The sequence below is a fragment of the Topomyia yanbarensis genome, chromosome 1, assembly GCF_030247195.1.
Source record: "Topomyia yanbarensis strain Yona2022 chromosome 1, ASM3024719v1, whole genome shotgun sequence".
NCBI lineage: Eukaryota > Metazoa > Arthropoda > Insecta > Diptera > Culicidae > Topomyia > Topomyia yanbarensis.
In genome coordinates, this window is record NC_080670.1 from 193,193,712 (window position 1) to 193,209,024 (window position 15,313).

At 43.7% G+C, this 15,313-nt stretch overlaps 1 protein-coding gene across 2 annotated transcripts in view; it reads right to left on the minus strand.

Moving 5' to 3' along the window:
- The window catches only part of LOC131685590 (chloride intracellular channel Clic), a 64,678-nt gene that overhangs the window by 34,824 nt on the left and 14,541 nt on the right, over positions 1-15,313 (minus strand). The window lies entirely within an intron of this gene.

A 15,313-nucleotide genomic window follows, 5' to 3' on the forward strand; every position in this document is an offset into this window, starting at 1 on the left:
CGACTTGTAGGAGCCAGGTCCGGTAACTTTTGCCACTTTGTAGCCTCGTCCGCAACGTTCAATTTTGATGGGATCCAGTTCCATTCATGTTGCTCCGTCAACTCCAACATCTCACTGATTCGTACCGCTACAAACTGGCTATATTTCCGGTGATCAGAGTTTAGCCAACAAAGAACATCTCGCGCATCCGTCCAGAAGAATCGTTGCATAGGTTTTAATTTGTGCGACTCCGTGATGCTGTTCGCCAAGCAGGCGCCGATTACTGCTGCCTGCAGTTCCAGTCTGGGTATTGACACAAATCGCAGTGGAGCTACTTTTGTTTTTGCCCCGACTAGTGCCCATTCCACGACGCCACCTTCTTCGAAACGCAGATAACATACCGCAGCAACTCCATTCTCAGACGCATCAACGAAGACATGGAGCTGAATCGAATTTCGTTCACTGATGCTACTCCTCGTCCGGTAACATCTGGGCACCCTAACCATCTCTACTCTCGGAAGAACTTGCACCCATGTCAGCCATTTCTCCCGCTGTTCACTGTTGATTGGCTCGTCCCAATTCACACCGCTACGCCATATTTCCTGAAGCAATATCTTCAGAAACATCAGGAAGTTTGCCAAGAATCCCAAAGGATCATAGATCATCATTAGCGTGCTTAAGATCTGCCTCTTTGTCGGAATAATATGACCGTTAAGTAGTTCCGCGTTAATCCTTGGGGATACTTTGAAGGTGAATGAATCAGTAACAGTACACCACCACAAGCCCAGAACTTTTTCTGTCCCCATCTCGCTCAACAGATTCATACTTTTTACACCTGGTGTCGCTTGCAACTCCCGCAGTACTTGATTTGAGTTTGACAGCCAGTTGCGTATTTCGAAACCAGCCTCAGCATGGACGAACTGGACCTCTTTCGCCAACTTTATCGCCTCTTCTTCCGTTTCCACACTAGTGAGCATATCATCGACGTAATGTTCCTTCACTATCGCTTCAGCTGCTCTTGGAAATCGGTCCTGGAATCGTTGTGCATTATGGTTTTTTACATACTGCGCGCAGCTCGGCGAACACGTTGCCCCAAATATCATCACCTTCATAGCATAAACGTCTGGATCACGGTCAAGCTCACCGTTTCGCCATAAAAATCTCAGACATTGTTGGTCATTTTCATTCATCATCACTTGTAGGAACATTTCCCTTATATCCCCGGTAATGGCAATTCTGAATTCGCGGAAGCGATGAAGCACGGATAACAGAGAAGTAAGTAAATCCGGCCCAGTAAGTAAAAACGAATTCAACGATACTCCCGCAACCTTCGCAGCCGCATCCCAAACTATTCGTAGTTTTCCTGGTTTATTGGGATTTACAATGGGGAAAATTGGCAGATACCAGACACGCGGGTATTTCTTGGATAGTTGTTTCTCAGTCAGTCTCACGATATATCCGCATCGCTCGTAATCTCTAATCTTCTCCTTTAACGATTCAGCCATTTCAGGGTCTCGTTGCATTCTCTTCTCCAAGCAGCTCAGCCGTCTCGCAGCCATAGGTTTGCTATCAGGCAGTCGGACATCATCGTTGCGCCAGAGCAATCCTGTCTCGTACCTTCTGTCTTTAACGTGAGTTAGAGATTTCAATAACTGCTGCGCTCGCTCATCATCCTTTGATAGGAGTGGCTTGATGTTGTGCCCGATCCCAATGCTATCCAAGGCGAAGTATGCTTTCACCGTTTTATGCAGCTCAGCATCGTTTCGCTCGCAACACTGGCACACATGAAAACTATGATGTGCCATGTAACTAATTTGGGGTATTACAGAGCAGGGTCCAAACACTATCCATCCCAAGCGTGTTCTGGTGGCAATCGGTTCGTTTTTCTTCCCCTCTCTACTGTCTAACGTGTGCCCCAAATGGCAACTATCGATTCCAATCAATATTCTTGGTTCGACATTGTAATATGAATCCGCCGGAAGATCATGCAAGTATGGATAGCGAAGCTGCAATTCATCCAAAGCAAGGGTCTGCCTTGGCAATGCCAGCCTTTGGACAGTATGAACTTTGGGAATCTGATGCACCTTAGTGTCGTGTATTCCCGAAATTTCCAAACCAAGCTTAACGGAATTCATTTCCTGCCGTTGATAGTCTGATGTCCAATCGAGACACAAAGGATACGGTTCACCTTGAATATCTAGTTCTTTTAGCAAACTGTGTTCCATAAGTGTGACCGATGAACCATCGTCCAGAAAGGCGAACGTACTGACAGACTTGCCTCGTCCATGTAGGAGCACCGGGACGTATCGAAACAATACCTTTCCTACGTTACTTGAATGCGTATTGCAGGTTTCGACGGATGTCTCTGAACTACCACGAGGAATTGATGCTTGTTGAAGCTCTCGTCGTTGATATCTGGAATCATCGTGTAACAATTGGTGATGCATGTAAGTACAACCATTCTTTCCACAAGCTTGCCTAATCGTACACGCTCCGAAATGTTTTGTCAAACATTTACGACACAACTTGTGCTGCTTCAGTGCTGCCCACCGAGCATCGATATCCATTTCCCGAAACACTTTACATGAGCCTAGATTTCCGCATTCTCCGTGACAAAGGACACACTGAGTAAACGCTGGCTTTGGCGTAGTCCTGAAAGGAACCACTGGAACAAGAGATGGACTAGAACTCGTCTCGACATGTACGTGCACTTCCTCCCTTCGACCTCGTTTCTCGGGTTTGCCTGCGTAGCTGCTTATTGACGACGGAACCGTTACTGTGCATGCCGCTTCCACGAGCGTACCAAGCCATTTGCTAAAGTCCGACAGTGTAACCGCATTTAGTGCATGACGAAATCTCGCCCAATCGAGCTTAATAGTTGGTGGCAGTCTCTCGACGAGCTCTTGAAGGAGTGCCACGTTGCAAAGATGCTCGTTTAGACCACATGCCACGATCGTTGCACACATATTCTGGACGGCGACGCCAAAATCGATCAGAGTTCCAAGCTTCTCTGTCTTCGGCGCGGGCATTTCCCGAATCTTGCATACTAATGAGTGTACAATCACTTCCGGCCTGCCAAATAACGTCCTTAACGTGTTTATGACACCTTCGATCCCTGCTGGATATAACAAACGGCTCCGCACTACTTCTAGAGCTTTTCCCTTCAAGCTTTTCTGAAGTCGAAGTAGGTTTTCTTCATCACTATAACCGCACATCCTGGTAGTACTCTCATAAGTAGCAATGAACAGAGGCCATTCTTCCGGATTGCCTGAGAAATAAGGAAGTTCTTTCGCAACTGCGTGCCGTGCGGCAAGTTGACTTCTGCTGAGCTCGTGAGCCGTGTTCACTTCTTCTTCGGTCGCAAAATCATTCCTCGGTGGGATAGATTCACCGATTTCCATCGCTTTCACTCGGTTCTCAAGGCACTTCGTTTGGACATCTTGCTTTCTTGCCATCTCCATAAGTTGTCTTTCCATCCGCTCGATCGCTTTATACACGTCGCCCGTTGCTCGGATTTCCGTTCCTAAAGTCGTTGAATTCGCGTTAGGTGGAGGAACACCGGATGGAACAACTAACTCCTCTCGTATTTGCTTCTCTCGCTTCTCCATTCGACGCTGAAACTGGTGGTGCAAATCACTGACAGCATTCTGCAACTCGCGGTCTTTTTCTCGAAGTAGCTTCTCGTAGGCCCGCTGCTGTTCTTCAAATTTATTCTGCATCTGATCCATTTTTAGTTGAAACTGCTTAAGTTGCTCGTTTTGCACTTGGTTTTCCTCTGACCTTGGTTCCGCTCCACCCTGTACAGGTACCGTAATGATGACGGATGCGCTGTTAGCTGTACGTTTAGCTTCGCATGTTGCACAACTCCAGTCCACATCCTCGATGCCTTCATCAACGCCCACGCACTTGAAGTGATACCATAAACCACAGTCGTCACAGCAAACCATCCGGCTGTTATCTGGATCATTGCAGGCTTTACAACTCACACCTGGCCAGGAGCCTTTTATCCGATTGGCTTTCGACATACCTCAGTAAGCCCCCGATCGTGATAAAACGGATTTTTTAAAATGTTGTGATTGCAACGTAAAAGGAGGGATTCTGGTTTTCTAAACGCTTTATTCGACGAGCCGTTAAAAAATCCCTGCCGGAGAAATATAGGTATTTTTGTTATACAATTCAATTGTGTTTTCCTTTCGTTGTAATAATATAAGTTTAAGAACTTACGTTTTAGTCCCTTTTACGTTTTAATTCTGTTCTTCTTTTTGTATTTCAGCTGCTCGATTGAACCTAGCCAATTCTTGGCTTCGATTGCAATTACTGCCTTTGTTCTAACCGTATGAGTTCAGCAATATATTTTAACAGCCACTGATGTTATAATAAGATAGTAATAAGATAGAAATAGTAAGTAATTTTAAGTATTTTAAGATAACCATATTAATATAAGTATTTCAGTAGATAATAATTACCGTAGTTGATAGGAAATTACAAATTCTCGCTATTTTAAATATTTTTCGTATAAGAACTAACTTCGTATAACAATTCGTTAATGTCTTTTGTTCCTTTCTCTGCCTGTCCTTGCGTAACCTGTTAATTCGATCGATCCCTTGATCGGTCACCGGGTGTGGAAAATGTCTTTGGCGCAGAGGCATACCTAAAGAGAGGGTTATACCAGCACGAACCAATGTTGTTGAATAGTAGGTGCGTAGCAACTTGAAAAGTTGCGACATTGGTTTAAATGGTACACTATTACGTCATTGAGTCTAGAGAGAGAGTAATGAATGAAATAGTGCGGCACCCTCCCTAACAGGGCCAAGCTCTTTGCCCTAACTTCTCCACAACGTCGCTACTTGAAAAGATATTTATTTAAATCAAGCTTAAGTCTACGAAGGACATTTCTATGCAGCTCCATCATGTACGAAACTCTGTACCGATAACGGATCCTACAATATCATCAGTTTTCAGACCACGTTATGCACAAACAATGACCAGATTCCCACGTGTCAGACCTCGACATTGACTACATTAATCATAAAAAATCTGCTACAAATCAGATTACAAAGTAATTTGCAGTGATGTCGCAGTGAAAAGATTCCTCAGAAAAATCCCCAAAAACTGGTCGTTTTAAATCTACTCATATTCCGAAAAATAAAGGATGCCGTCACTATGGTTTTTAAAGCAACGTTGTGCATTTCACACAAACAAGCATGCAAACACCTCAAAAGAGCAATAAAAGTGCAGGTGTGCGTTTAATAGCATGGAAATTTTTTATTTCAATCTCAGAAATCCCTAATTCAATGTGTAGTTTCGTGCCGACGACACAATGGCTGGAGGGTCCAAAATAAAGGGCGAACACGAAATTATTGCGACACCGAAAATGTCATGCCAAATTTCTTATAATGTTTAAAATCAAACCAAAATTTTAGGGTAGTTTTATACATATATTTACTTCAAAAATCAAAAGAAAAGTTATTCGATGGAGCCTTGAGTGGAAAATTGAACGCATTTTCGCTTGATGCCCTCCATCAAAGTCTTTACAGTTTCATCCGGTATCAGTTTCTCAGTTTTTTTTTCATTTTCTTAACATGTCCTTCTCGTCTTTGACTGTCTTCTCGCTCTTCCGAAGTTCCCGCTTCATCATTGCCCAATACTGCTCCACCGGGCGCAGCTCCGGACAGTTTGGCGGATTCATGTCCTTTGCAACAAAATGGACAGAATTGGCCTCATACCACTCCAGGACACTTTTAGAATAGTAATATGATGCCAAATCTGGCCAAAATAGCGGAGCTTCGTCGTGCTGCTGCAAGAACGGCAAAAGGCGCTTCTCGAGGCACTCAGATTTGTAGATCTCGCCATTTACTGTGCCCTTTGTCACGAAAGGCTCACTCCTCAGTCCGCAAGAGCAGATGGTCTGCCAAATGAGATATTTGGAGGCGAACTTCGACATTTTCTTCTTCTTAAATTTTTTCGTCCACATAGAACTTGCTTTTGCCGGTGAAAAACTCCAACCCCGGAATTTGTTTAAAATCGGCTTTTATATACGTTTCATCGTCCATCACACAGCAGTCATATTTTGTCAGCATCTTCTCGTAGAGCTTCCGTGCCCGAGTTTTAGCCGTTGATTGTTACCGCTCATGGCGGTTTGGGAAGTTCTGTACCTTGTATGTATGTAGTCCAGCTCTCTTCTTTGCATTCTGGACGTAGCCCTGCGACATGCCGATCTTTTTAGCCAAATCACGGCTTGAGACGTTGGGATTTGCTTTAATCATCCGCTTCACCTTTCCCTCCGTCTTTTTGTTCTCCGGTCCCGGTTTTCTTCCAGCTCCTCTGCCGTGGTCCAACGTCAACCGCTCCTGGAACCGCTTCAACACTCTGGAGACGGTTGAATGGTGAATGTTCAACATTTTTCCCAACTTCCGGTGCGACAGGTCAGGAAATTCCAGGTGTTTGGAAAGAATTTGTTCTCTCGACTCGCGTTGGTTCACCTCCATTTTCGTTGAATCGAAAAACACGACTTCGACTTTGACAGCATGTAAACAATACACATCAATGAGAAAGTGTGCAAAATTTGGTTGATTTTTACCCAATGGTAAAAAAGTTATGCCCTGTTGAATGTGTGGCAATAATTTCGTGTTCGCCCTTTATGCCAATTGCGCACGGAGCATTTTGTGTTTTGCCCTTACTGTGTTATGTGAATCTCTGACACAGTGGGCCGTTACTTTCTTCGCAAATCGTGGGAAACCTGATATGGCTAGCTACATGCGTTTACATCCAAACTTGCTTGGTATTTTCTAGTTGTTGTGGGAAATGAAATGTACAGTTTTCAAATCAACAATGGTTAGAATAGCTCAAATCGATTTCCAACATAAACATACAGCAACTACAAATCTACCTTGACTTATGCAGGAAGGTAAAGTTTCAAACGCATTGATTCAAAAACTGTACTTCCATGAAGAAAACTTCTATATTGGAAAATTACTAAACGTTGCCTTCATTGCTTATATCTGCCTCATGACGAGTCATCTCCTTCTGATAATTTCAAAAGCGCTGTATCACATCAGCAGTGATGCAAATGCTCGTCACCTCATTTGGGGCACCTCAGACATCAATCTGAGAGGCTCTGAGCTATTTGCGAGGTCTGGGAGAGAGGTGTGAGACATAAGAATCCAATCATAAATTACGTAACACTTTTAGGGGCGGGGTAGGACAAAATGTGACATGTTGTGACATACGATGGAAGAGAAGTAAGCTAAAACATAGCGTAATATGCTTTTACTGAAGAAAAAAATTTATTTTCGGATTTGTTACGTAATGAGGGAGGAGAGATAGAGAAATTTGTCATATTGAGGGCGATTTTGCGTAACGTAATTTATTAATGGTACCCAACGCTTAGCTCTGAAAGAGTTTCGCATGAGCTAGGAAATTGGCAGGTTCCAAATGAATCTGAGCCGTCTCAATCCAATCATAAATACATATTTTTCGATCATCTTGATGGCACCCTCAATGTGGTAACATATCGTAATTCTAAATCTACAAACTGGGACCTCTTTTTGGAAAAGCGACTAAATTTCATGTGGATACAATAAACTCGTTCATAGTTTGATGGGTGGAGGGCTGAGCTTGAAAGAATTCAGAAGGATATGCTTTGGAACGGATAATCACACCAGGAACGTTAGCTTAGTTGAATCTCCACTGCACAATATGCAACATGCATATCAGTGTGGAAAATCCATGATCACTCTGCTTCACGATGTTGTTTACAACATTGAGAACGCCTTCTCGCTCAAGCAATCTAGCTTGGCTATATTTCTAGAAATTGAGGGTACGTTTGATAATGTGTCCTTCCATTCTATTCTGGAAACAGTCACGGAGTATCTGAATGTGCCTCGGGTGGGATAAACGCAATGCTTAGTAATCGCATTCTTTGCTCCTCACTGAAACATGCAGAGATAAGAACGTTGATTATTTGTCGCTGTCATCAGGGTGGCGTTCTGTCACCTGTCTGCTACCTGGTCTGAACCTGATTGGTTTTCCGGCCTACGGGTTTGCTGACGATTACCATCGGAACAACTTTTCACTTAATGCAACAAAAATTGAAAACTATCGAACAATGGTGTCGACAAGTTGAATTGTCAGTTAATCCAAACAAAACTTCAATGATTCTTTTCACGAAGAAGCGAATAACAACCGGGGGTTCGTCCCTTGCAATTCTTTGATTCTAAGCTACTGTGTGCAGATCAAGTACATTGGACTATACGGTATTCCAAATTGAATTGGTCTCCTCACTTTGAGTTCAGAGTCCAGAAAGCGTGCATGGTCTTCGGACAGTGCAAACGATTTTTATGGAAAAACCTAGAGTCTTGAACCCACATACATCTATTGGATCTACACGACAATTGTACGCGCAATACTGTCATAGAGATGCCTTGTGTAGTAGAAGAGTGGAGAGGTGATGACGATCCACTCAAACTAAAAAATCTGCAAAGAATGGCACTCATGACGTTGACTGGTGCTTCAATTTCCAAATTCCAACTGCTGCCCTTGAGACCCTTCTAAATATCAAACCATTACACATAGACCTCAAACAAGGAGCACTATCATTCCAGACACTTTATACACAGACTAGTGAAGTGTCAAAAATTGCAGCCAAAGCTTATGCAAAGGTTATGAGATCTGCCGTGATGCCAGTTTACATGCATGGTTACTAATTTTACTGTTTTAGTCTCCGCAAACCTGTGCATAAACTGTCTGTAACTATTATGTGCGTACAGAATACAGATTACTGGTCTTTGGAGCAGTAGCCATCTTGATCTTACTACCAGTCATACACGATTATGGAGACAAATGGTTCCATTAGATGAAGAGATTATTGCTCCCAGTGATATTACACTCATATTTAGTTTTCCTTACAGGACATTCCATGTGGAGATTGCCTCTCGAGAGAAGCAGTTGTCTGACTATACGGAGAGACAACAACAAACGCAAATAGCCGCCTGTCACACATATGGCTCGCTGGTAGAGACGTGCTGGTGTCTACTGTTGTGAAGTGAGATTGGAACAGTCGCACTCGCTAGGTATATACTACACTGTATTCCAAGCAGAAATCTTCATGCAATTATGTGCGGGGAACTATCTGCCATTCAACAGAACTTGTCCGGCAGTCAAAAACTTCAGCATTAATAATCAGGCTGTAATCAAGGCCCTTAGTTCGGACAAATCACGATCCAAGCTAGCGATTATCAACACTATTTACCTTGTCTGGGTGCCCGGACATTCCGGTATTACTGGAAATGAATGGGATGACGAATTAACCAGGGCAGGTGCAGCGATTGACTTCGTTGCTCCTGAGCCCGTCCTATCAATTTTGACAAGTTGGATAAGAGAGAAATAATACGGTCCTGGGCTCCATCCGAGCACCGCAATTATTGGAGAAATCTATAAACGTGTCGCAATCAAATGCGCTTGTGGAACAACCGTGCCCAGTAATTCGAAAATTCTTCTACATTTTTTCAAAACTCCACTGCGGCATGCTAATCAGGACTTCAACCGGCTTGAGCTTGTGCGATCACCCCTGGCTGCTACTCCGTTATAAATCTGGACTAGCTGAAGTTGCACAGGGAATCAGTAGATAATTATGCTTGGGAGTAGCGAAACATCTTTTCAATGTGCAACTCCTGGTGATCCTAAAGTGTTTGATCAATACCGGCGCCGGCCAGGCCCGAACGTAGTTCGCGGAAGGAATGGGAAGGAATTGTTAGTCCGACACTTGCTTTTTGCTAGAGGCCGTATATACTACTGCGCACTCCACAAGTATCACGGGAGGAGCATATTTGTTAGTAAGTATAGAAGTTAGATTCTACTTCTTCTTTGCCGGCGCCAGAGAGGTGACTCCACTATCTGGACGAGATATCGATCCATCAACTCATGGGACCAGGGACCAACGGCTTTACTTCCCTTCCGAAGGAAGACGTGACCACAGATTTTTTCACCTCAGAAAGATCTCAATGACCCAGGACAACTGGAATGAGTGGCGGTCACGCTTACCAATCAACCACCGGCGCCGTTACTGATCTGGACTTCAACCGCAAACTCAGTATCGCATGGAAACTATTCTGCGCGCTGAGTCATTTTCATGTGATCTTTGTGAATCCGATCGCGGAACATCATAACATCTGATATGCAACTGCCCAGCAGTAGCGCAATTGTGATTTCGAGTTTAATTTACCTGCTGTTTGTTTTTGTGTTATTTTTCTCACCCTCTCCATTCTACTTCCTCCCTTACCATCCGCTCAGGAAATAATGAGAAGGCACGGCAAGGCACAAATCTCCGACCACATACGGAGAACAAGCCATTTGAGCTAAACAATAGATTAGAGAGTGCATCGCCCTGCTTCAAGCCATCCAACGTTACAAAACAAGTCGGATTCAGTGATTTTGGCGCGTCATATGAATAAGCTTCATCAGTTTTGTCGGAAAGCTAGATTCAAGCTTTATTTGCCGCAGTTGTATTCGTTTCACTGAATCTTAGGCCGTGCCCTAAAATTCACGAAAAGAGTCAGCAAATTGTGCTCCCGAAATTTATATAGGATTCGTCGCAGGGTAAACTTCTGGTCCATCGAGGGCGGGTAGAGCGTAATTGGTGCGTCGATTATCTTGTACGCAGCTCACCCGAGTTTGATTCACAAACACACACTTAGGGTTCAAAATTTTCCTAGCATAAAAGAGGCCCCTAAGGTTAAAACCTCTACAATCAAAATTTAAAACATCTGGTCCGTTACATGTCGACCTCCTCGAAAAAACCCGCTGTGGTGTTCACCGACAAAGAAATAGGCCAACGGGTCCAGTCTGCTAAACAGAACACGGGAGAGTAACTTATAGTCGGTAATACTGATAATTATTTCGCGATATTCTCGGTCGTAGGGCATATGCGAATATCTAAGCAAATTAAAGGCATTTTTTCTTCCACCCAGATTATCCCGATCACGCAGTGGTGGTCGAGAAGTTTGAGTTCTGACTTGTGTTGATTCTTGAATGATATATGTACATCTGTGTGTATATAATTAATTTGTACAAGGGTGTAGTTTAATAAAATAAATTGTAATATTTAATTAAGCTAATTGTTTAAGCGTTGACATGAGACGTGTTACTCTTTTAAAATTAAGTGTCTAATTGATTGCCAAGACGGTGCCAGTTACTGATGAGATAAATTAGAAACTCATCATCCAACTTTTTTTTATTTTTATACAATTTAACATTTATATTTCAAGGAACTGGGAGTTCAGAATTCGTACAATGCTGGAGATAATGTATCGTGTGATTTTTGATTTCTCTCGAAATGTTTTGGCAGTTGCGACATATGTAAATTAATTACGCAAGCTTAAACAAAATTTGAACTAAATTGAAGTTGTTCAAATTGGACCTGATAAAGTGTCATTCTGCATTCTGTTTAAAGCTTTACTCTATTTTCGAATTGATGGTTTCATACCATATTGCATGGATGCCATTATGCTGATTAGCCAATTCTTCGGGGACAGATCCCTTCCTTCGCGGACAACATTCCTCTCTACAAAAAGAGGTAATCGATCACACCGAATCCGGCAAACGACGTCAACAACATTACCATCAGCACCCAGTCTGATGACAACGTCGGCCGCTACGACGACAACGACGAAACAAATAAATTCAACTCGTTAGAAGTCCAAGGTTTACTCATTCAATTGCCACAGTGTGATCCTATATTGTGCTCACGGCAACAGGGATCTGATGGAGAGCGGGGGGATTTGCTACGATGGCGTCACCCGTCTGCCACTGTGCTACTTTACCGAGAGAGCCCATGCAAGCAAGCATATTTATCGCCTGACGTGTCCCCACACCACATGGTGACGAGATCTTTCCTTCGCCGGTTGAACTCGGACTTGCACATTCTCGTTCAGTATGTTCATTGTATTGAAGCTTTCATCCCCATCGAGGAAAAGGTCAGATTGGACAACAGCGGTCACTAATTACACGCTGACACAAACCATGTAATTATAGATTTGCCGCTTCCCGAAACATTGACTTGAAAAAAGGTAACTCACGGTTACGCAATAAAAAATTGTTTTATTACTATTGCCTCGTGACGCCCACAAGAGGCGCATTAGTTTTGATGAATGGTTCAAACAACCTATCAGTCCCTCGTCGGGCTGAATCGTGTAAACCTTCCACGAAACTTCTTTGGAATTGTTTTGATTTACTTTCCTTTTTTCCTTCGATCCTATTTTATGTGCCTTGAATGCGGAATTGACGTTGTGCGAAGTTGTACTTTACGGTTTCTACCATCACAGCTATCGGAACGCTGACATCGCCTGCAAAAGGTGTGGCTCTGGTTACTGCTTGATTCATGTAAACTCGAAGGTTCACTAACCACACCGAGACTGATCGAAGTAATGTAGAGCTTCGTGCCGCCAGACCGCCTAGTGCCGCGCTCATTCCGTCATGTCGTATCACGTGAGTTCGATTTATAACATCATTTCGATTTTGATTGCTCTATAGGAGCACGATCCTCAGCGACTGCGGTTCATGTGACACGCTACTTTTACCGGGTTTGTTGGCACAAACTGCGACAAGCTTTCAACGCTCGCGGGGCGCAAATTTGTCACGGGTTTAAAAAACCCTGACCACTCCCAGTGAAACGTTCGAAGAAACGATTATTTCTCGATCCGCGTACCCCTATTGATTGGGGCGGAGGAGGCACAACAACAAAACGTTGCATAAACTCTTCTACAAAAAGAGCGATCAAGTACTGGCTGTGTGCGTTGTTTGTGGCTTTCAATTATTCCGCAGCTATTGTATTCAATCATTATAATTTTTCCCGCGCTTCTCCGGATACCTCCTCCTCCCTATCAAAAGGGGGGTTGAAGAAACCCCCTTCGGAAAACGGTGGCAGCCGCCAGCGGGGGGATTCTTTTGACTGGAAGTCAGTCATGGCTATCATATATTGTAGCGTTCATTGGTTGGACTCCTCTCGAATTCCGATAGTGTATGTGTGGCGCGATGATCGCTGCGCATTATTTCATGCATGCATGTAAATAAGCGACCAACAACTGCCAGGCGGGAACGGGGAAGGCAGGGTGGTGCGAGACTTCAAATGCCAATCGCTATAGTGTTCAAGAGCCAGGCAGTGGACGTTTTCGGGGGGTGCGCGAGATGGAGAATTTGAATGTGCATTGCCGGCGGTGAAGCTTGATCGACAACAATCGCAGCACCGTGAAGGTTATTGAATTTCGAGTGCACATTCAAGCTCATTCACTTTTTCCTCTATTTCAATTGGAGCGGAGTGGCGACTCACCGTCGTGTTGTGAATGTTTTCGATGTTGAGCGCCGAGGTGTTTGACCTGGTTTCGGGGAAGGTGTTGATTGACATGGGTACATAATTATGTCGTGCGCTTTAAAGGCTAGTTCGATGTAATAAGCGTTACCAGGTTCACTGCCTTTCTTGTGGATGTCCTATAGGCGTACAGACCGTGTTGTTCAAATAATATTCAAACTCGTACATTTTCCCCAGCAGCGTTTCGATATAGTGACAGCGACGATTGCATCGGCGGATGTGTGTTATTGAATCTTCCCACAGTTCTGATTCGTTGAACGAGTTCTCCCGTGGGTAACGCATTGTTTTAGCAGGAACCAAAGTAGCCTAGCTACATATGATCAACCGGATAAAAGGCGTAAAATTCTAGCCCATTTCATTGTGTATTAGGCTTGGATCCCACGCGGGAGCTCATTATCGGGGGCTTCGATCGCGCACAAAACTCCACAAATCTATCACATGTCCATCAGCCCGGTGTGCGTCCGTACACGTCTTCCGCCAGGCCTATTACGTGGTCGATTAATTGTTTCCTATACACCGTAGGTAAAACAACAGTACGGATAAATGGAGTACTTTGTCTTGTCCGGTGCAAGTCACTGACCGCCGTAGCTAAAGTTAAACAAAGAAGGCAAAAACCATTGAAAATTTATGCGATACAGCAACTCATACCCAATGTGCGGAAACCGAATTCCGGTTGAGGATTTCTACGCGGAAGAGGCACTTCTTCCACCAAAACACGCGACTGTAGGAAAAACAACCACTGATGGTTGCCTCGGTATGAACCGACGTGTTTCGTTCGGATGGTACGCCTGACGCTGACAGACCTCTGGATACTACTGCCTATAGGTGAAGGCCGTTTATTGTTCTGCTTTCACTTTCGCTTTCTACAATCCGATACTCCCTAATGATAGAGTCCACCGTTCATTGTGGCAAATACAGGCAATCAGATCATCCTCGTTTCGAACTCGCTCTTGGTTTTGGAGCTGTGAATGGACAGCGTGGCGGCGGCGGGTGGATCCTTAACTGCCAGTTATTTATTCAGTGATGATTTGTAATCGCCCATGATAATTAATTTGTAGCAGGCGTGAAGAGTGTAGCATTAATTTTCGCGTTGAACCATTATCAGCACTGAACGTTTTTTGCCTTCCCCTGAACCTATGTCCTCCATCCGCACGCCCCGGGTGGATGCGGTATGTCCGGGACGATCACGAAGTAGTATTATCTTTTGGATTGCTCATCACATGACTGGTTTCCTCTAACATATGTGACGAATGGAGCCGCCCGGCCAGTCAGACGAGGGGTGTGCTGCTGAAAAATTAATTAAGCGCTTTACTGGTGAGTATGCAAATGGTGTATTATTATCTACTTAGCTCTGGTTTGGTGGTATGTGTACAGCGTAAATCGCTTTGGAGTAAATCGCTTTGGAGTAAATCGCGAGATACTGTCGGGGCCGCAAAGATTGGTGAAATTGTGTTCAATGAGACCGTCAACTAAATATGAAAGCTATGCTGGTTAGGGTGGTATTTATGCGGTATCTAATTCGACCGAATCTATCCCGTTGCACCGTTGCATATAGGATAAACTGACTGACGGAGTGAATTCCAGAACAACATTTTCTCGAAATATTAATATGATGTTGCAAAACTGATTCAAGGAATACAAGTTGTTGAAGTCGCAAAAAAGACTTGGTTGTGCAAGCGATTTGTTTGTGCGGGAAACGGAAAGCACTTTTCTTAACAAACACGGACATCAGTTTCAAGAGTCACTCGATGGCCCTATGTTTTTTTTGGTAAGATGGGGCTTACTGTTATCATTTTATAGACGTGATGCAAAGTAAATCAGGATAGCTCAGGACCAATTCTCTACACTAGGACCGATCGAGAGGCACATCGAACCAAAATTCTAATAATGAGAAAAATTTGTAGTTTCATAAAATTTCTTTGGGATAGAAGATCTCGGTTATTTTATTTTAAAGACGAAGTAAAATGCTTT